We start from the raw sequence: 22824 nt of genomic DNA, 5'->3' as shown, positions 1-22824 counted from the left end.
AAATCTGTCGTTCTGCCCCTGAACAAGGCAGTTAATCCACTGTTCCCCGGTAGGCCATCATTGTAAATAAGAATTTGTTCTTAACTGACTTGCCTAGTTAAATAAAGGTAAAATTAAAAAAATACAGTCTTATACCCAGCTGGCCCCTCCCTGGATTTTGTGTTAAACACCCTACAACAAAGCTTTCTTAGTGTCCAACAAGCTTTCTCTGCCCTTAACCTTATTCTGAACACCTCCAAAACAAAGGTCATGTGGTTTGGTAAGAAGAATGCCCCTCTCTCCACAGGTGTGATTACTACCTCTGAGGGTTTAGAGTTTGAGGTAGTCACTTCATACAAGTACTGGGGAGTATGGCTAAACAGTACACTGTCCTTCTCTCAGCACATATCAAAGCTGCAGGCTGAAGTTAAATCTAGACTTGGTTTCCTCTATCGTAATCACTCCTCTTTCACCCCAGCTGCAAAACTAACCCTGATTCAGATGACCATCCTACCCATGCTAGATTACGGAGACGCAATTTATAGATCGGCAGTTAAGGGTGCTCTCGAGCGGCTAGATGTTCTTTATCGTTCGGCCATCATATTTGCCACCAATGCTCCTTATAGGACACATCACTGCACTCTATACTCTTCTGTAAACTGGGAATCTCTGTATACCTGTCGCAAGACCCACTGGTTGATGCTTATTTATAAAACCCTCTTAAAACCCTCCCTATCTGAGATATCTACTGCAGCCCTCATTCTCCACATACAACATCCATTCTGCCAGTCACATTCTGTTAAAGGTCCCCAAAGCACACACATCCCTGGGTCTGTCGTCTTTTCAGTTCGCTGCAGCTAGCGACTGGAACGAGCTGCAACACATTCAAAGACTCAATCATGGACACTCTTACAGACATTTGTGGCTGCTTTGCATGATGTATTGTCTCTACCTTATGGCCCTTTGTACCCTGTTTTGTGCTGCTGTAACAGTATAACTTTAAACAGTCCCCTCGCCCCGACACGGGCGCGAACCAGGGACCTTCTGCACACATCAACAACAGTCACCCATGAAGCGTCGTTACCCATCGCTCCACAAAGGCCGCGGCCCTTGCAGAGCAAGGGGAAACCCTACTTCAAGTCTCAGAGCAAGTGACGTAACCGATTGAAACACTATTAGCGCCCCTCTAACTAGCTAGCCATTTCACATCCGTTACACTCACCCCCCTTTCGACCTCCTCCTTTTCCGCAGCAACCAGTGATCCGGGTCAACAGCATCAATGTAACAGTATAACTTTAAGGCATCCCCTCGCCCCGACACGGGCGCAAACCAGGGACCTTCTGCACACATCAACAACGGTCGCCCACGAAGCATCGTTACCCGTCGCTCCACAAAGGCCGCGGCCCTTGCAGAGCAAGGGGACTACTTCAAGTCTCAGAGCAAGTGACGTAACCGATTGAAACGCTATTAGCGCGTACCCGCTAACTAGCTAGCCATTTCACATCCGTTACACTGCTACCATGTTGTGTTGCTACCATGCTGTGTTGTCATGCTATGTTGTTGTATTAGATCTCTCTTGTCGTGATGTATGTTTTTATTTAATTTATTTTTATTCCCAGGCCCCCGTCACCGCAGGAGGCCTTTTGCCTTGTGGTAGGCCGTCATTGTAAATAAGAATTTGTTCTTAACTGACTTACCTAGTTAAATAAAGGTTAAATTATTTTATTTTTTTAATAAATAAAGACAAATTCTCCCACTCTAAGTAAATGAACAGTTAACTGTGGAGCCAGTCCAATGCTGCAGGCTTCTTTTTCTCCGGAAGATTCCCAGCTGGGAAGCAAGGGGCGAGGGAGAACTGAGGGGGGACTTCCCAGCTGTCTGTAGTCTCCATGACATGATCAAATGTCACACTATGCACAAAACTATTCCACCCCCACCTTCCGTCTGGCTCCCTCTCTTTTCCCGCTCTCCCTGCACTCATCGTCTTCCCTCTTCTACCTCCCATTTTCCATCTTTTTTTTGTCCTCAACCTCTCCACCGTCTTTTTTTCTATTTTACTCTCTAGATAAATCTATCCCTCTCTTTCATCGTTTCCTTTCTTTTTCTGTCCTTCCCCTATTTCTTGTCCGTTATTTTTCTGCTGTGTATTAAGGACATGCAAACGAACCCTGTGAGTCTTGACCTCTCAACACCCAGTCACTTCCTGTCCACGTTCCATTAGGACCAGTTTCCATGAGCCATAAAGACTTGCCCTGTTTGTCCGATCATGCAACAGTTTTATACCACATATGGCAGGTTTTATGTGGCAAGAATATGTAGAGCTCTTTGTTTAAGAAAATAAGAATTTATACAAAATACATACACAGATACAAAATATCTGGCCACGACTCCAACTCCATCATCAAGTTTGCTGACGACACAACGTTGGTAAGCCTGATCCACCGGCGATGAGACAGCCTACAGGAAGGAGATCACAGAACTGTCCTGTCAGTGTGGTGCCAGGACAACAACCTCTCCTTCAATGCCAGCAAGACCAAGGAGCACACCCCCATCCACATCGACGGGGCTGCAGTGGAGAGGGTCAAGAGCTTCAAGTTCATCATTGTCCACATCACTGGGGACTTAACATGATCTTCTCACACCAGAACTGTCGTGAAGAAGGCACAGCTGCGCCTCTTCTCCCTCAGGAGGCTGAAATTATTTGGCATGTCCCCTCAGATCCTCAGGAACTTTTACAGCTTCACCATTGAGAGCATTTGGACTGGTTGTATCCCCGTCTGGTATGGCAACTGCACAGTACGGAAGTCCCTATATAGGGTGGTGCGGACAGCAGGCAGATCACTGGGGGCGAGCTCCCAGCCATCCAGGACGTATATGCCAAGCGATGTCTGAGAAATTACCGAAGAATTGCCAAAGACTCCAGCCGACTGACTGTTCTTCATGCTCCCGTCCTGCAGGTGATACTGGTGCATCAAGGCTCAGACAAACAGACTCCTTAACAGCTTCTATCCCCTTGCTATAGGACTGTTAAATGGTTAGCAACTACTGCTCTCCTTCTCCCACAGACTATCCACACTGACTCTATGCCCATCCACAGGTCTCTACCCACTCAGACATAATCTACGATTCTGCTAAAATGATTATTGATTAAACTTATTACTCCATTACATTGTTGTCCTTTGATTATTGATTGCCATAACCATTATTATTTATCTATTTATCCTGCTATTGGTCACTATTACTCCTGTTTACGTGTATATATTACCATTAGTGAAAGCGTAAGCCAGTGCTTCTCAATTATTTTCTGTTACGCCCCCCCTAGGAAGAAGTAAACATTTCGCGCCCCCCAACTCTCCGCCGCAACTGTAAATAGTATAATTTGTCTATAAAATTGTTATAAGTACACCTCTGCATAACATTGTATCCTTATTAGCATTAAAGAAAACAAAAAAAGAAAAAAGAAAGAAATATAGATCAACTTACAACAAAGAATAACTTTATTAACATTGTTTTTTAGTCTGTAACAGAAAAGACTTAAAGTGCATCAATTTGCCTGAAATTAAAAAAAAAATTCAAACCTTATTTAAACTGTAAATGTTTTTTGACCATTTGATACTGAAAAATTAAATTAAATATAATCAATAAATAATAATACATTCAAATTGATCAGCAACATTAACTCAGGAGCACAATATATGAAACACTGACCTATAAAACAAAAATGAATAAAACAATGTGCTGATTGTTTTTTTGTTTTTTTTTAATCAAAATGAGGAAGTCATAGGTTTTAATTTTTGCAGCACTTGCGTCATCCAGCATGACAGAGACCATGTCTAATGCTGCAGGCCGTATCAGCTCCTCTGCTATGGAGTGTTTTTTTTTGCACTGAGCAATTTGGTACGCCACCTTATATGATGCCAGCAGTGCTCGCTGGTTTACTGAAGTAGCATTCACAAAGCGGGACGATTGTTGGCAATATTCGGCACGTTTTCGCTGAAAAAAACTCAAGCGGCTTATCAGCGTGATTGGGGTGTAATGTCTTTAAGTGACGCCTTAATTTATTTGGCTTCATGCTGTCCGCTGCCAACATTTTTAGACACAGTAAACATACCGGTCTTTCCTCGTCTCCCACCATAGTCACAGTGAAGCCAAGCGCTACATACGCGTCGTCATATTTCCTCGTCTTAGCTTTCGGGAGACTTACGTTTGTCTCATTATCTCTGTCTCTCTCCGCCTTTTCTTTTCATCCCTGTTAAATATTTTTCCATGGTGTCTCTTAAGGGTTTGTTATCTGCACTTCATATCTCCTGCTCTGTGCTGTGTGCTCTTGTTCGGTGCAAAAAAAAACTACTTTCTGCGGCAAAAAAAAGCATGTTCCCCGGGGTCACACGGCATCGCTCCGAGCCCCCCCATGGGGGCGCGCCCCACCATTTGAGAAGGACTGCCTTAAGCAGTGGCAACCCGTCATTCAGGGCAGGTGGGGCTCTTTAAGACCCACATCCATAGCAAAAATAAATAAAATAAAAATATATATGTCACGCCCTGACCTTAGTATTCTTTGTTTTCTTTATTATTTTGGTTAGGTCAGGGTGTGACAAGGGGTGGTTTGTTTTGTTTTAACTTGTCTAGGGGTTTTTGTATGTCTATGGGTTTTTACTAGTCTAGGTAGTTATATGTCTATGGTTGCCTAGATTGGTTCTCAATTAGAGGCAGCTGTTTATCGTTGTCTCTGATTGGGAACCATATTTAGGCAGCCATATTCCTTGAGTATTTCGTGGGTGATTGTCTATGTATTAGTTGCTTGTGTCTGCACTTAATATATATAGCTTCACGTTCGTTTTATTGTTTTGTAAGTTTATTCAGTGTTATTTGTTAATAAAAGTAACGATCTATTCATATCACGCTGTGCATTGGTCCTCCTGTCTTTCTACAGACGACGAACGTGACAATATATATATTATATATTTTGTTGGGGTGGCTTGCCTGTTTTGCATGTTATTCTGGCATTAATACGAGTTACATATCAGTTTGCAAACAATGTAAAATATATATATTTATCATTGAGTTAATAAAGCTGCATACAAACATGGTCTCTTTTCTGTTTTCTTGAGTAAGGCAGCTCCAAAATGCAGGTGTTTCAGCCTAGCTCAGTGCTTTCTGTGGTGGTGGGGCAGAAAATAGGAGCGTTATGCCGTGAATGGCTCAGTCTTTTGTCACTCATGGGGACACTACGTCACCAGTCCTTACTTAGTAAGGGTACATTTACATTTACATTTAAGTCATTTAGCAGACGCTCTTATCCAGAGCGACTTACAAGACATCAAACATTCTAGTCCTCTGGGTCCTGCCATATAATTACATTAGTATTGCCCTTCCAAGAAAGCTCAAGGTCATTGGTACTGGCACTGACCTGTATATACCTGCATTCTATTTCTTACACTCTCATCATAGTTATTGTGTGTTCTTTATTTGTACTTAAAAAATGTATTCTGTTCTATTGTTATCTATAGTATTATTATTATCCATATTATTATTATTATCCATAGTAGTATTATTATCTATAGTATTATTATTGTTATCCATAGTATTATTATTATCTATAGTATTATTATTGTTATCTGTAGTATTATTATTATCTATAGTATTGTTATTATTATTATTGTTATCCATAGTATTATTTTTCTTGTCACTGCATTGTTGGAAAGACCTCTCAAGGTAAGAATTCCACTGTACTGTTTTACACCTGAGCACGTGGCAAATAAACATACAACTTACAAATGATAAAAGAAACGGCCCCATTCAGATGCTGGCATTCTACAAAAAGGAGGACTTATTTTCAGTGTATAGTGTGCCTAATCTGATTATAATGTCCGTGACAAATGTATAAATTGCATTTTTAGAGTTGCACTGCAACCAACCACCGTTCAATTCTCATGAATAACCATCTGACAGAAGCAGAAGGGAAACAAAAGGGCCATTGATTACGTTTTTATATAATCTCTCCCTTTTTGTCTTCATCTCCGCTGTGTGCGTGTGTGCTTGCGTGCGTGCGAGACAGCGAAAGATGGTGGGAGAGAGGAGAAACTGCTGCAACGCCTGATTTCCTCCTCTAGTTCTCTCTGTAATGGGGCGATGATGAGGATGACTGGCTGTGTGTCTCTGTGGTGGTGGCCAAGGAAGCCAACAGGTACTGAACACATTCTGTCACATGAAAAGCAATGTGTGTAGCCAACAGTGAGTGTTATGTCTGAGTGATGGAAGAAGTGCTCTAATCAAGACAATCAATGGGTTTGCGTGCAGGGCTCAAACATAAAAACTATTATACACAAATAATCACATAAAACTAGGCTACAGTGTACAGCGTACCATTTACCAATAAACCACAGTACATACCAGAGACTGTCTGAACATTCCTAAAGCTTGCCCCAACTGAAAAAGGTCTGAGTTGCAGAATCAGAATACTATGGCAGCCGAATTCTGATCCCCCCCCCCCCCACACACCACTTATTGGTCTTTTGACCAATCACATCAGATTTTTTCTCATCAGATCTTTTTCAGAGCTGAACTGATTGGTCAAAAGATCAAATAGTGAAGCAAATATAATTATTGGACTGCCTGTGTTAATGCAGCCTATGAGAGGTCACTCCATTGTCATGAAATCTCCCCCATTTCCTGTTAATATCATATGAAGGAATATGGGTAAGTGGAGTATGTTCTACCCCACTGCTCAGGTGGTATGATTGTACCAGAAACAGAATGCAGGTGAGACCATCTTTCACAGTGGTTTTTGCAACTGTTGCAGTATTTTCTCTGACCACTTGGTGTCAAAGATAAACATGACAAATACAGCGGTAACCAGCGACCGTTTGAATCTGATGATATTCTCTCATTCTTGCTTGAGTTTAGTTTATTTTATTTTTACAGGGACAGTGCACATTAATCACGTTTCAGTAAAAAGTGCCGGTTTTAGCCAGCCGGCTAATTTTTCAACCAGCAGTCCCTGGGCAGGCTTAATTTCTATTTTTCCAAGTGTGTATGCGTGTGGTATGTGAGTTGCATATGTTGGTGGAGTGTGTTATATGTTGGTGACTGTTATATATTGGTGACTGTGTATGTGTTTGGTGACTGTTGTATAATGTTGGTGCTGTGTATTATCGTTTGGTGAGTTGTAATGTTGGCGACTGTGTATATATGTGAGTGTGTATATGTTGGTGACTGATGTATATATTGGTGACTGTGTATGTGTTGGTGACTGGTGTTATATGTGGTGACTGTGCATATGTTGGTGACTGTATTGTGTTGGTGACTGTGTATATGTTGGTGAGTTGTGTATATATTGGTGACTGTGTATGTGTTGGTGTGTATTGTTGTGATGATATGTTGTGGATGTGTGTATATGTTGGTGAGTGTGTGATAGTTGGTGAGTGGTATATGTTGGTGTTATTACTGTGTATGTGTTGATGACTGTGTGCTGCTGAGTGGGGTTATAAACCTTATCCTAACACAAAGACCCTCTCTCTCTTTCTCATCTCGCTAATCAGCCCATCCTATCATGTGCTGAGATGAATCAGTACGAACAGAGGAGCACACGTGTGATGAGATGAACACCGAAGCCTGGGACGCATTCGTGTGATGAGGATGAACACACCGAGGACCTGAAGGAGCGCATCGTGTTGATGAAAGATGAACAACAAGGACCTGAAGGACAGCATCGTGTGAATGAGATGAAACACGAGCGGACCCTGACGGACAGCATTCTGTGAATGAAGATGAAAACACACGAGACCCTGAAGGAGCAGCATTCGTGTGATGAGATGAAACACGAGGACCTGAAGGAGCAGCATCGTGTGATGAATTTAACACACGAGGACCTGAGGGCAGCATCGTGTTGATGGAGAAATGAACACACGAGGACCTGAAGGAGCAAGCATCGTGTGATGAGTGAACACAGACGAGGACCCTGAAGAGGCCAGCATCGTAGTGAATGAGATGAAACACAAGGACCTGAAGGAGCAGATCGGGTGATGAGATGAACACACGAGACGCCTGAAGGAGCAGCACAATCGTTGTGATGAGATGAACACACGAGGGACCCTGAAGGGCGAGCAGCATCGTGTGATGAGATTAACAACACGAGGACCCTGAAGGAGCAGCATCGTGTGATGAGATGAACACACGAGGACCCTGAAGGAGCAGAGAACACATCAGGTGGTCCACGGAACCCTGATTAACAACAGAACACACATTCACACACACACCACACAGCTGAATAGACAGCAGCACCATGTCTGCCTCCTGTGGCTCTGACTGCTGCACACACACACCTAAATGGCTGCTTGCTTCGCATTTAGAGCTGGACTGTATCTTCCAGTCTGCACAGAGGACGTTCCACACACAGCAGCTCTGACGAACTGTATGACCTCATCCTCATCATACACCAAACATTCCACACAGTCTGGCGGGACAGGGGTGTGTCTTCTCACCTAGGCTTATGAGAGAAATGGATACCCCAAAAGTGAGCTATCTCTCTGAAATCTGTAGGTGTAATCCCAAAATATTTGGTTATGTGCATTGAAATCCTGAAAAACCATGCCTATAAACTGATCAGCAGGAGACTTTACTTTCAGTTCACACTCTATGTTGAGTGACATGGTTCCATAACAGAGAAGGTGTGATTTCCAATTGGTGTGAAAGAAGTTGATGGCCCAATTCACACCTTCCCTCCTTTCTCCCTCCTCTCCCTTCTCTTGCTGCCTTCCTTTCTTATTCCTCCAATTACCTTCACTTCTCTGACTCCCCCCCCCCATTTTCACTCTTTCTTTATTTCTGTCCTCCCATCCTCTTTCCTTCTTTCCATCTCCCTCCCTCTGACTTTCTCTTTCCCTCTCTCTCTCTCCTTCAGTGAATGGTGTTATTTAGCTCTGGTCTGTGGTTGTGACTGTCGGAGCCCCCAGGGGACCGGAGGATGTTGTCGAATGGAACTGTGGTTCTGCATTCTTTGGGCCAGCATGGGTGGTACTGACTGGCTGACAGCTCTCTACATAGACTTGTAGAGGAACGAGCAGGACCCCCAAGCTCCAACTAATGGTGCTTTTCCATTGAGACTTATCCCCACCCCAGTGGGTCAGCAGTGTTTTACATTGATGAATGTTCTGGTGTTATTGTTTCCATCAGGAGTGTGACACTAAAGACTTGTAGCGAGCAGAATCAACAACCTCTGCCTCGTTCTAGACTGTTGCCATTGTTATGTAAGTGACAGAAGGTTCAAGCCATCCACAAAAATACTTGGCCTTTTAGTTTCAGTAGCAGCATTCTCAAAATGTTCCTCCTAAAATGTATATATTTTTTTACTGTATGTTACCCTGCTATTTATACTATTAAGACTTGCATTAAAATACTTTGTGAATGAAATGTGTTATTTTACATTCATTATTATATGATTTTAAATATATTAAAAAAAAATCTCTGCTTGGCCTTTGTGTCTGGTATGGCAAGCTACAGTAGCAAAACACAGGAGAGAGAGAGAGAGACTACATCATCATAAATGTGCAAACCTACTGTACAGTACACATTGGCTTTGTAGACATTAAAATGAATTAGAACTCAGGGTGTCATAGCGGCACCTCAAACTGTCAGACTTGCCAGTTTTATCCTGAGGAGTCAATGACCAATAGGTCATAAAGCAGAAATAGCAAAGTATTTGACATTAAGTCAAGCGACTTGGCTTTCTGCTGCTATTCCTTTGAATAGTAACTCACAGAGACAGCTGACAAGGTGTATTTAGTGTGCTGAGAATTAAAAAGGAGTAAACACTGCTCATTTATGGGAGAGAGACAGCCTGAGCAACGACATAGAAATGTCAGTTAATATTTGTGTTTGTGTATTTTCCCCTTTGCCATCATGGACGATACAGTCAGGCGACTGAAGAGAAGCTCTCTCAACTCCAACGATAACCATTAATGCAGTGATGGAACAAAACCCAGCGACCCTTAGACAAATGGCCAAATGGAGCACGGATGTAGGTCTACAGTGATGCTCATTTTAGAATGTGTACCATTATAATAACCTTGCTTAACAGTCAAAACAGACTCCTGTTTTAGGATAAGGAGAATTAAAGGCACAACAATCTGTGTTTCAACAGCCTGACCCTGCCACTTTGTTTGGTAAAGGCCGGAAGGGGCTTGGTGGGGACTGACAGTCCATGAGATTGACATAATAGTTTGTTTAAACATATTGAAACACTGTTTAGAAAAACTGAAAAACATAACCAATGGTAAAACAACCTTAGATGTGGGCTTATAATACAGTAATACCGTTGTAGGCTACTAAGAAATATCGTTTACAAGTATATTTCTACAAAACTCAATGGGTAGACAATTGAACAGCAAAATAAACTCTATTTTGTAGGTTATTGTGTAAAATATATATTTTAGTTTTTCTCTAAAAGAACAAAGCAAAGGCAATAAACACAAAATTATGAAAACTCATAGTCCGATTATATTTTCCTACTGTACTCGATGAATAACCAGGGTAGTTTTGAGCGCGCCTTATACCAGCCAGCGTGAACGCGCAGCTCCTTCACAACGGCGGAGTTGAGCTCAGAGGAAGGAATAGTTTTGCTGCAAGGAGGGCAGAGCCGTGAGGAGTGAATGGATCAGTGCACTAATGCAGGAAAAACTCTTCGTGGAAACCCTTCTATCTCCGTGAGAGAAGCACTACGTCCCGTTATGTTCTACTGTGGAGGCTAGAGCGTTTTGCCAAGAGAAGGGAAAAAGCAGCGGACTTCGAGTCGGGACACTCCTTCGTTTGAGTTGCCTGTAACGTTAGCTCGTCCGGGGACTGTTTCCAATCTCCTTTGAGCCTAGCATCGGAGAAGGAGGGTTCAGCCAAGCAGGACAACTGTCGGCAAGATGCAGGGGGTTTCGGCAACAACTGGTAAGCCAGTTGGTTGGTTAGGCTACTTTATATTTTTGCCGCTCTGAATAGAAACTGTGTTTTGTTTTGGGGGGTTGTCTTGAAGTATCCATTTCAAGTGCGGTACGGTGCTACAAAGTTACGCGGGGGGGATGGGGGGTGCTGCTGCTGCTACTACTACATGTGGCAAAAACTAGCTCCTTATGGCGCAAACTTCTCCTTTGTATTGTGAGGAGTTGTTGCATTATCCCTTATTATAACTTTAAAGCTATGCAGTTTGTCTGTGAGAGAAATACGACCTCCAACAGCAAAGGATTGTTGTTACTAGTAGGCTGCATAGCAGCATATTTACCTTTCAATGACATGTCACACACATAACACACACACACCTTCAAGGTCGTTGGGCAGCTGACGAGACAAGAAGAGGGGTAAATCGGTACCAAACCCCACGTGGCAGCAGCTCTGACGTCACCATTGCCCCCGTACCACTCACCCAGAGGCATATGCTTCTCTCAGCCCTTCTCTCAGGCCTACACAACACACACACAACCACACACACACACACACACACACCACACCACACACACACACAGACAGCTCCACAGACATGAATGTATTCTTTGTTGTAAAGTTCCCTCATTTTATCTATGTGTTTTGTGATTATAGTTATTAGGCTACAGGGAAACCATTGTATTGCATGGAGGGAGACAGGAGGAGGATGGGAGGATGTTTGAGATGAGGATGTTAATATGACATGTATCTGGTGGACAGGATGTTGAGGGGAGTTATAGACTGAGATATGATAAGCATGACGAAGATGGTGATGGTGATTATGATACATCCATAGCTGTAGAGGTGAGGTGTTTTCTGATGTGTGCTGCTGAAGATTACGAATGGAGATGATGGTGCAGACGTGATGATAAGGATTGCATGATGAAGATGGTGATTACAATGACTTATAATTATGATGATTATGATGAAGTTGAATGAAATGCAGGCTGCTATCTGGTGTGCAGGATACAGTCCGAGGGCAGTCAGAGGCTGACGCTGATACATGGTGTGTGTATAAAGACTCTGTGTTCTAACTCTCCTCCATGTGAATCCCTCATGGTGAGGAATGTGATTAGGCTGGAGGAGAGTGTCTACAGACAGAATCTAGGATAGGATGAGAGCAGCCTGCCTCAGGAATGACATTACAACGGAGAGGGAGAGAGAGGTGTTTGTGTGTGCGTGCACATGTTGACGTACGTGTGAGAGATTTATTTTCTCTGTCTCTTAATTATAGAGTTGGGTTGTTCGTTTAGAGGTGACCACAGATGTGTTATCAACAGTTGTAACAGGCTGTTTAGAGGTGACCACAGATGTGTTATCACACAGTTGTAACAGGCTGTTTAGAGGTGACCCACAGATGTGTTATCACACAGTTGTAACAGGCTATTAGAGGTGACTACAAGATGTGTTATCACACAGTTGTAACAGGCTGTTTAGAGGTGACTGCAGATGTGTTATCACACAGTTGTAACAGGCTGTTTAGAGGTGACCACAGATGTGTTATCACACAGTTGTAACAGGCTGTTTAGAGGTGACTACAGATGTTTATCAACACAGTTGTAACAGGCTGTTTAGAGGTGACTACAGATTGTGTTATCACACAGTTGTAACAGGCTGTTTAGAGGTGACCACAGATGTGTTATCCACCAGTTGTAACAGGCTGTTTAGAGGTGACTACAGATGTGTTATCACACAGTTGTAACAGGCTGTTTAGAGGTGACCACAGATGTGTTATCAAACAGTTGTAACAGGCTGTTTAGAGGGACTACAGATGTGTTTATACACAGTTGTAACAGGCTGTTTAGAGGACTACAGATGTGTTATCACACAGTGTGTAACAGGCTGTTTAGAGGTACTACAGATGTGTTATCACACAGTTGTAACAGGCTGTTTAGAGTGACCACAGATGTGTTATCACACAGTTGTAACAGGCTGTTTAGAGTGACCACAATGTGTTATCACACAGTTTGTACCAGGCTGTTATAGAGGGACTACAGATGTGTTATCACACAGTTGTAAAGGCTGTTTAGAGGTGACCACATATGTGTTATCACACAGTTGTAACAGGCTGTTTAGAGGGACTACAGATGTGTTATCACACAGTTGTACAGGCTGTTTAGAGGTGACTACAGATGTGTTATCACACAGTTGTAACAGGCTGTTTAGAGGTGACCAACAGATGTGTTATCACACAGTTGTACCAGGCTGTTTAGAGGTGACTACAGAGGTGTTATCACACAGTTGTAACAGGCTGTTTAGAGGTGACTACAGATGTGTTATCACACAGTTGTAACAGGCTGTTTAGAGGTGACCACAGATGTGTTATCACACAGTTGTAACAGGCTGATTAGAGGTGACCACAGATGTGTTATCACACAGTTGTAACAGGCTGTTTAGAGGTGACCACAGATGGTGTTATCACACAGTTGTAACAGGCTGTTTAGAGGTGACCACAGATGTGTTATCCACAGTTGTAACAGGCTGGTTTAGAGGTGACCAAGATGTGTTATCACACAGTTGTAACAGGCTGATTAGAGGTGACCACAGATGTGTTATCACACAGTTGTAACAGGCTGTTTAGAGGTGACCACAGATGTGTTATCACACAGTTGTAACAGGCTGTTTAGAGGTGACCAACAGATGTGTTATCACACAGTTGTAACAGGCTGTTTAGAGGTGACTGCAGATGTGTTATCACACAGTTGTAACAGGCTGTTTAGAGGGTGACTACAGATGTGTTATCACACAGTTGTAACAGTGATAGAGGTGACCACAGATGTGTTATCACACAGTTGTAACAGGCTGTTTAGAGGTGGCTACAGATGTGTTTATCACACAGTTGTAACAGGCTGTTTAGAGGTGACTACAGATGTGTTATCACACAGTTGTACAGGCTGTTTAGAGGTGACCACAGATGTGTTATCACACAGTTGTAACAGGCTGTTTAGAGGTGACTGCAGATGTGTTATCACACAGTTGTAACAGGCTGTTTAGAGGTGACTACAGATGTGTTATCACACAGTTGTAACAGGCTGTTAGAGGTGACCACAGATGTGTTATCACACGTTGTAACAGGCGTTTAGAGTGGCTACAGATGTGTTATCACACAGTTGTAACAGGCTGTTTAGAGGTGACTACAGATGTGTTATCACACAGTTGTAACAGGCTGTTTAGAGGTGACCACAGATGTGTTATCACACAGTTGTAACAGGCTGTTTAGAGGTGGCTACAGATGTGTTATCACACAGTTGTAACAGGCTGATTAGAGGTGACCACAGATGTGTTATCACACAGTTGTAACAGGCTGTTTAGAGGTGCCACAGATGTGTTATCACAAGTTGTAACAGGCTGTTTAGAGGTGACCACAGATGTGTTATCACACAGTTGTAACAGGCTGTTTAGAGGTGACCACAGATGTGTTATCACACAAGTGTAACAGGCTGTTAGAGGTGCACAGATGTGTTATCACACAGTTGTAACAGGCTGTTTAGAGGTGACACAGATGTGTTATCACACAGTTGTAACAGGCTGTTTAGAGGTGACTCAGATGTGTTATCACACAGTTGTAACAGGCTGTTAGAGGTGGCTACAGATGTGTTATCACACAGTTGTAACAGGCTGTTTAGAGGTGACCTACAGATGTGTTATCACACAGTTGTACAGGCTTTTAGAGGTGACTACAGATGTGTTTATCACACAGTTGTAACAGGATGTTTAGAGGTGACCACAGATGTGTTATCACACAGTTGTAACAGGCTGTTTAGAGGTGAGCTACAGATGTGTTATCACACAGTTGTAACAGGATGTTTAGAAGGTGACCACAGATGTGTTATCACACGTTGTAACAGGCTGTTTAGAGGTGACTACAGATGTGTTATCACACAGTTGTAACAGGCTGTTTAGAGGTGACCTACAGATGTGTTATCACACAGTTGTAACAGGCTGTTTAGAAGAGTGGACTACAGATGTTTATCACACAGTTGTAACAGGCTTTTAGAGGTGACTACAGATGTGTTATCAACACAGTTGTAACAGGCTGTTTAGAGGTGACTACAGATGTGTTATCACACAGTTGTAACAGCTGTTTAGAGGTGACTACAGATGTGTTATCACACAGTTGTAACAGGCTGTTTAGAGGTGACTACAGATGTGTTATCACACAGTTGTAAACAGTGTGTTAGAGGACACAGATGTGTTATCACACAGTTGTAACAGGCTGTTTAGAGGTGCTACAGATGTGTTATCACACAGTTGTAACAGGATGTTTAGAGGTGACCACAGATGTGTTATCACACAGTTGTAACAGGCTGTTTAGAGGTGACTACAGATGTGTTATCACACAGTTGTAAACAGGTGTTTAGAGTGACCACAGATGTGTTATCACCAGTTGTAACAGGCTGTTTAGAGGTGACCTACAGATGTGTTATCACACAGTTTGTAACAGGCTGTTTAGAGGTGACCACAGATGTGTTATCACACAGTTGTAACAGGCTGTTTAGAGGTGACCACAGATGTGTTATCACACAGTTGTAACAGGCTGTTTAGAGGTGACTACAGATGTGTTTATCACACAGTTGTAACAGGCTGTTTAGAGGTGACCACAGATGTGTTATCACACAGTTGTAACAGGCTGTTTAGAGGTGACCACAAGATGTGTTATCACACAGTTTGTAACAGGCTGTTTAGAGGTGACCACAGATGTGTTATCACACACAGTTGTAACAGGCTGTTTAGAGGTGACTACAGATGTGTTATCACACAGTTGTAACAGGCTGTTTAGAGGTGACCACAGATGTGTTATCACACAGTTGTAACAGGCTGTTTAGGAGTGACAACAGATGTGGTTCTCACAAGTTGTAACAGGCTGTTTAGAGGTGACTATAGATGTGTTATCACACAGTTGTAACAGGCTGTTTAGAGGTGACCACAGATGTGTTATCACACAGTTGTAACAGGCTGATTAGATGATCCCTCCTTGACAGCCACTGACACAACAGTCAACAGAAATGCCCTCTACTCGTTAGGACCTTTCACGTGGGTTTATTTTAAAGTGCACACTAAATGACAGAGTTATTTTGAGAACCATAACATACAGATCTATCTTAATTTGATCACCCTGTTGTCGCAGAGAATTTTCCTGTGATTCAAATCGGCCTGGTGATTTACATGAATTCACTGAAAACCTGTGGCTCTCTCTCTCTCTTGCTCAAATGTTAAAGCACCTGACAGAATAAATGGCCTACTACTGTAGGTCCTTCTACTGCCACATTCAAATGTACAAAAATGTATCTGAAATGCAGCCATACTCATCAACAACTGTCGTTTTATATAGCTTAATAACACAAAATAAATATTAACCTCCACTACGACATAAAAGTGTATCAAACTATAGCCCACTGCAGCCTGTCAAAACAAATTTCCTGTTAGAAATTATATATTTTTTTAGGATAATCAATTCCTCCTGCTAAAGGATTGTTTTACTCCTGCAACGAAACTGGTTCAATTAAAGGGGAACTCCACACAAAAACTATATTTTGGTATTTTTTCCATTAGTCCACTGTTAAGACAGTCCCAAATGTTTTGCATGTCAGCAGTCAAGTTTTCAAGATATTGGACTTTCAAAAAGCAAAGTGTCACCGGCCACATCATCATGAGTGGAGTTCCTCTTTAAGATCAGACATCTGTAATATTAGACAAAGGAAATTTTAGCACAGAGATGAAATGATATAGCTCTTACAAAGAGGAAGTGTAGCCTACAGACTAAATGGGAGACAGAGATGGTTGGAAAGAGAGAAATAGTGATAGAGGACTATAACAGAGGTAGTTGTGGAGGTGAACTGTAGAGAGTATGTTTGTTGAGGGTCTCTGAGGAGGGATCGATCGGCTCTCCTCCCGGCTCCCTTCCGCCTGCCAGTCTGTCTTCTCTGTCTTCTCTCTCACAGTTCTCTCTCCCTCCCACATGTCTATCTGTCTCTCTCTCTCTCTCAGACCTGCAGACCTCTCTCTGTCTCTCTGTCTCAGACCTGCAGCACGGTTGTATCACCCAAGGCCTGTCATGAGTAGGCTACAGATGTGGCTTTATCACAACAGTTCGTAACAGCGCTGATTAGAGGTGACCACAGATGTGTTATCACACAGTTGTAACAGGCTGTTAGAGGTGGCCACAGATAGTGTTATCACACAGTTGTAACAGGCTGTTTAGAGGTGACCACAGATGTGTTATCACACTAGTGTAACAGGCTGTTTAGAGGTGACCACAGATGTGTTATCACACAAGTTGTAACAGGCTGTTTTAGAGGTGACCACAGATGTGTTCACACAGTTGTAACAGGCTAGTTTAGAGGTGGACCACAGATAGTGTTATACACACAGTTGTAACAGGCTGTTTAGAGGTGACACAGATGTAGTATCACAAGTGTAACAGGCTGAGACCACAGATTATCACACAGTTGTAACAGGCTGATTTAGAGGTGACACACAGACTGTGTTATCACACAGTTGTAAGCTAGGCTGTTTAGAGGTGACTACAGATGTGTTATCACACAGTTGTAACAGGCTGTTTAGAGGTGCACAGATGTGTTTCATCACACAGTTGTAACAGGCTGTTTAGAGGTGCTCACGATGTGTTATCACACAGTTGTAACAGGACTGATTTAGAGTGACACAGATGTGTTATCACACAGCGTTGTAACAGGACTGTTTAGAGGTGACTACAGATGTGTTATCACACTACAGTTGTAAACGCCTGTTTAGAGGTGACCACAGATGTGTTATCACACAGTTGTAACAGGCTTGTTTAGAGTGAACGGCTACAGATGTGCGTTATCACACAGTTGTAACAGGTGTTTAGAGGTGACACAGATGTGTTATCAACAGTTGTAACAGACTGTTTAGAGGTGCACTCAGATGTGTTATCACACAGTTGTAACAGGCTGTTTAGAGGTGACTTACAGATGTGTTATCACCACACAGTTGTAACAGGCTGTTTAGAGGTGACTACAGATGTGTTATCACACAGTTGTACAGCACGCTGTTTAGAGGTGACTACAGATGTGTTATCACACAGTTGTAACAGGCTGTTTAGAGGTGCTACAGATGTGTTATCCACACATGTGTAACAGGTGTTTAGAGGTGACCACAGATGTGTTATCACACAGTTGTAACAGGCTGTTTAGAGGTGACTACAGATGTGTTATCACACAGTTGTAACAGGATGTTTAGAGGTGACCACAGATGTTGTTATCACACAGTTGTAACAGGCTGTTAGAGGTGACTACAGATTGTTATCCACAAGTTGTAACAGGCTGTTTAGAGGTGACCACAGATGTGTTATCACACAGTTGTAACAGGCTGTTTAGAGGTGACCACAGATGTGTTATCACACACAGTTGTAACAGGCTGTTTAGAGGTGACTACAGATGTGTTATCAACAACCAGTTGTAACAGGCTGTTTAGAGGTGACCAACAGATGTGTTATCACACAGTTGTAACAGGCTGTTAGAGGTGACCACAGTGGTATAGTGTGTACTTTGTGGGTAGACACAGATGTGTTATCACACAGTTGTAACAGGCTGTTTAGAGGTGACCACAGATGTGTTATCACACAGTGTAACAGGCTGTTTAGAGGTGACTACAGATGTGTATCACACAGTTGTAACAGGCTGTTTAGAGGTGACCACAGATGTTGTTATCACACAGTTGTAACAGGCTGTTTAGAGGTGACCACAGATGTGTTATCACACAGTTGTAACAGGCTGTTTAGGGTGACCACAGATGTGTTATCACACAGTTGTAACAGGCTGTTTAGAGGTGACTATAGATGTGTTATCACACAGTTGTAACAGGCTGTTTAAGAGGTGACCACAGATGTGTTATCACAACAGTTGTAACAGGCTGATTAGATGATCCCTCCTTGACAGCCACTGACACACACAGTCAACAGAAATGCCCTCTACTCGTTAGGACCTTTCACGTGGGTTTATTTTAAAGGTGCACACTAAATGACAGAGTTATTTTTGAGAACCATAACATACAGATCTATCTTAATTTGATCACCCTGTTTGTCGCAGAGAATTTTCCTGTGATTCAAATCGGCCCTGGTGATTTACAAGAATTCACTGAAAACCTGTGGCTCTTCTCTCTCTTGCTCAAATGTTAAAGCACCTGACAGAATAAATGGCCTATACTGTAGGTCCTTCTACTGCCACATTCAAATGACAAAAATGTATCTGAAATGCAGCCATACTCATCAACAACTGTCTGTATATAGCTTAATAACACAAAATAAATATTAACCTCCACTACGACATAAAAGTGTATCAAACTATAGCCCACTGCAGCCTGTCAAAACAAATTTCCTGTTAGAAATTATATATTTTTTTAGGATAATCAATTCCCTCTGCTAAAGGATTGTTTTACTCCTGCAACGAAACTGTGTTCAATTAAAGGGGAACTCCACACAAAAATATATTTTGGTATTTTTTCCATTAGTCCACTGTTAAGACAGTCCCAAATGTTTTGCATGTCAGCAGTCAAGTTTTCAAGATATTGGACTTTCAAAAAGCAAAGTGTCACCGGCCACATCATCATGAGTGGAGTTCCTCTTTAAGATCAGACATCTGTAATATTAGACAAAGGAAATTTTAGCACAGAGATGAAATGATATAGCTCTTACAAAGAGGAAGTGTAGCCTACAGACTAAATGGGAGACAGAGATGGTTGGAAAGAGAGAAATAGTGATAGAGGACTATAACAGAGGTAGTTGTGGAGGTGAACTGTAGAGAGTATGTTTGTTGAGGGTCTCTGAGGAGGGATCGATCGGCTCTCCTCCCGGCTCCTTCCGCCTGCAGTCTGTCTTCTCTGTCTTCTCTCTCACAGTTCTCTCTCCCTCCCACATGTCTATCTGTCTCTCTCTCTCTCTCAACCTGCAGCTCATCTCTGTCCTCTGTCTCAGACCTGCAGATCCTGTTCTCTCTCTCTCAGACCTGCAGACTCTCTCTCTGTCTCCTCTCTCTCAGACCTCAGACCTCTCTCTGTCTCTCTCTCTCAGACTGCAGACCTCTCTCTGTCTCTCTCTCTCAGACCTGCAGACCTCGTCTCTCTTCAGACCTGCAGACCTCTCTCTGTCTCTCTCTCTCCAGACTGCAGACCTCTCTCTGTCTCTCTCTCTCAGACCTGCAGACTCTCTCTCTGTCTTTCTGTCTGTCTCTCAGACCTGCAGACCTCGCTCTGTTCTCTCTCTCTCAGACCTGCAGACCTCTCTCGTCTCTCTCTCTCAGACCTGCAGACGTCTCTCTGTCTCTCTCTATCAGACCTGCAGACCTCTCTCTGTCTTTCTGTCTCTCTCTCAGACCTGCAGACCTCGCCTGTCTCTCTCTCTCAGACCTGCAGACCTCTCTCTGTCTCTCTCTCTCAGACCTGCAGACCTCTCTCTGTCTCTCTCTCTCATACCTGCAGACCTCTCTCTGTCTCGCTCTCTCAGACCTGCAGACCTCTCTCTGTCTCTCGTCAGACCTTCAGACCTCTCTCTCTCTTCTCAGACCTGCAGACCTCTCTCTGTCTCTCTCTCTCAGACCTGGCAGACCTCTTCTCTGTGTCTCTCTCTCTCAACCTGCAGACCTCTCTCTGTCTCTCTCTCAGACCTTCAGACCTCTCTCTCTCTTCTCTCAGACCTGCAGACCTCTTCTGTCTCCTCTCTCTCAGACCTGCAGACCTCTCTCTGTCTTCTCTCTCAGACCTTCAGATCTCTCCTGTCTCTCTTCTCAGACCTTCAGACCTCTCTCTCTCTCTCTCAGACCTGCAACCTCTCTCTGTTCTCTCTCTCTCAGACCTGCAGACCTCTCTCTGTCTCCTCTCAGACTTCAGACTCTCTCTCTCTCTCTCCTCAGCCCTGCAGACTCTCTCTGTCTCTCTCTCTCAGACCGGCAGACCTCTCTCGTCTCTCTCAGACCTGCAGACCTCTCTCTGTCTCCTCTCTCAGACCTTCAGACCTCTCTCCTCTCTCTCTCTCAGACTGCAGACCTCCTCTCTTCTCTCTCTCAGAACCTTCAGACCTCTCTCTCTCTCTCTCAGACCTGCAGACTCTTCTGTCTCTCTCAGACTCAGACTCTCTCCTTCCTCAAGACCTCAGACCTCTCTCTCTCTCTCCTCAGACTGCAGACCTCTCTCTGTCTCTCTCTCAGACCTTCAGACCTCTCTCTTCTCTCTCTCTCCAGACCTGCAGACCTCTCTCTGTCTCTCGTCTCTCAGACCTGCAGACCTCTCTCTGTCTCTCTCCTCAGACCTGCAGATCTCTCTCTCTCTCTCTCTCTGTCTCTCAGACTGCAGACCTCTCTCTGTCTCTCTCTCGTCTCAGACCTGCAGACCTCTCTCTGTCTCTCTCTCTCAGACCTGCAGACCTCTCTCTGTCTCTCTCTCTCAGACCTGCAGAGCCCTCTCTCTGGTCTCTCTTCTCAGACCTGCAGACCTCTCTCTGTCTCTTCTTCAGACCTGCAGACCTCTCTCTGTCTCTCGCTCTCTCAGACCTGCAGACCTCTCTGTCTCTCTCTCTCAGACCTGCAGACCTCTCTCTGTCCTCTCTCTTCTCAGACCTGCAGACCCTCTCTGTCCTCTCTCTCAGACCTGCAGACCCTCTCTCTGTCTTTCTGTCTCTCTCTCAGACCTGCAGACCTTCGCTTCTCCCTCTCTCTCTCAGACCTGCAGACCTCTCTCTGTCTCTCTCTCTCGGCCACCTGCAGACCTCTCTCTGTCTCTCTCTCTAGACCTGCAGACCTCTCTCTGTCTGTCTTCTCCTCTCAGACCTGCAGACCTCCTCTGTCTCTCTCTCTCAGACCTGCAGACTCTCTTCTGTCTCTCTCTCTCAGACCTGCAAGACCTCTCTCTGTCTCTCTCTCTCAGACCTGCAGACCTTCTCTCTGTCTCTCTCTCTCAGAACCTGCAGACCTCAGTCTTCGTCTCTCTCTCTCAGACCTGCAGACCTCTCTCTGTCTCTCTCTCTCAGACTGCACGACCTCTCTCTGTCTCTCTCTCAGACCTTCAGACCTCTCTCTCTCTCTCTCTCAGACCTGCAGACCTCTGTCTGTCTCCTCTCTCTCAGACCTTCAAGATCTCTCCTCTCTCTCTCTCTCTCAGACCTGCAGAACTCTCTCTGTCTCTCTCTCTCTCAGACCTGAGACCTCTGTCTGTCTCTCTCTCTCAGACTGCAGACCTCTCTCTGTCTCTCTCTCCAGACCTGCAGATCTCTCTCTGTCTCTCTCTCTCAGACCTGCAGATCTCTCTCTCTGTCTCTCTTCTCTCAGACCTGCAGACCTCTGTCTGTCTCTCTCTCTCAGACCTGCAGACCTCTCTCTGTCTCTCTCTCTCTCAGACCTGCAGAACTCTCTCTGTCCTCTCTCTCTCTCAGACCTGCAAGACCTCTTCTGTCTCTCTCTCTCAGACCTGCAGACCTCTCTCTGTCTCTCTCTCTCAGACCTGCAGACCCTCTCTGTCTCTCTCTCTCAGACCTGCAGATCTCTCTCTCGTCTCTCTCTCTCAGACCTGCAGATCTGTTCTCTCTCTCAGACCTGCAAGAAACTTCTATCTGTCTCTCTCTCTCAGACCTGCAGACCTCTCTCTGTCTCTCTCTGTCAGACCTGCAGACCTCTCTCCTGTCTCTCTTCTCTCAGCCTGCAGACCCTCTCTCTGTCTCTCTCTGTCAGACTGCAGACCTCTCTCTGTCTCTCTCTCTCAGACCTCCACACATTTTCTTTCCCAGACCTTTCACTCTCTCTCTCAATTCAAATCAAGGGCATTGGCATGGAAACATATGTTTAACATCTCCTCTCTTTCTCTTCAGACCCCCCCCCCCCCCCCGTATCCTTAACTGATTCACATGGGAAAGAC

At 43.9% G+C, this 22824-nt stretch overlaps 1 long non-coding RNA gene across 1 annotated transcript in view; it reads left to right on the top strand.

Annotated features, from left to right (window-relative positions):
- Positions 1–10377: 10377 nt before the first annotated feature.
- The window catches only part of LOC139029042 (uncharacterized), a 22512-nt gene continuing 10065 nt past the window's right edge, over positions 10378–22824 (top strand). Inside the window, exon 1 of the long non-coding RNA XR_011481282.1 lies at positions 10378–10914. This is a non-coding gene — a long non-coding RNA (uncharacterized lncRNA). The remainder of the gene's footprint in view (positions 10915–22824) is intronic.

Source organism: Salvelinus sp. IW2-2015, linkage group LG17 (genome assembly GCF_002910315.2).
Source record: "Salvelinus sp. IW2-2015 linkage group LG17, ASM291031v2, whole genome shotgun sequence".
In the NCBI taxonomy this organism is placed as follows: Eukaryota; Metazoa; Chordata; class Actinopteri; order Salmoniformes; family Salmonidae; genus Salvelinus; species Salvelinus sp. IW2-2015.
Note: the sequence above shows the minus strand (reverse complement) of the source record. Positions and strands in the feature narration are given on the sequence as shown.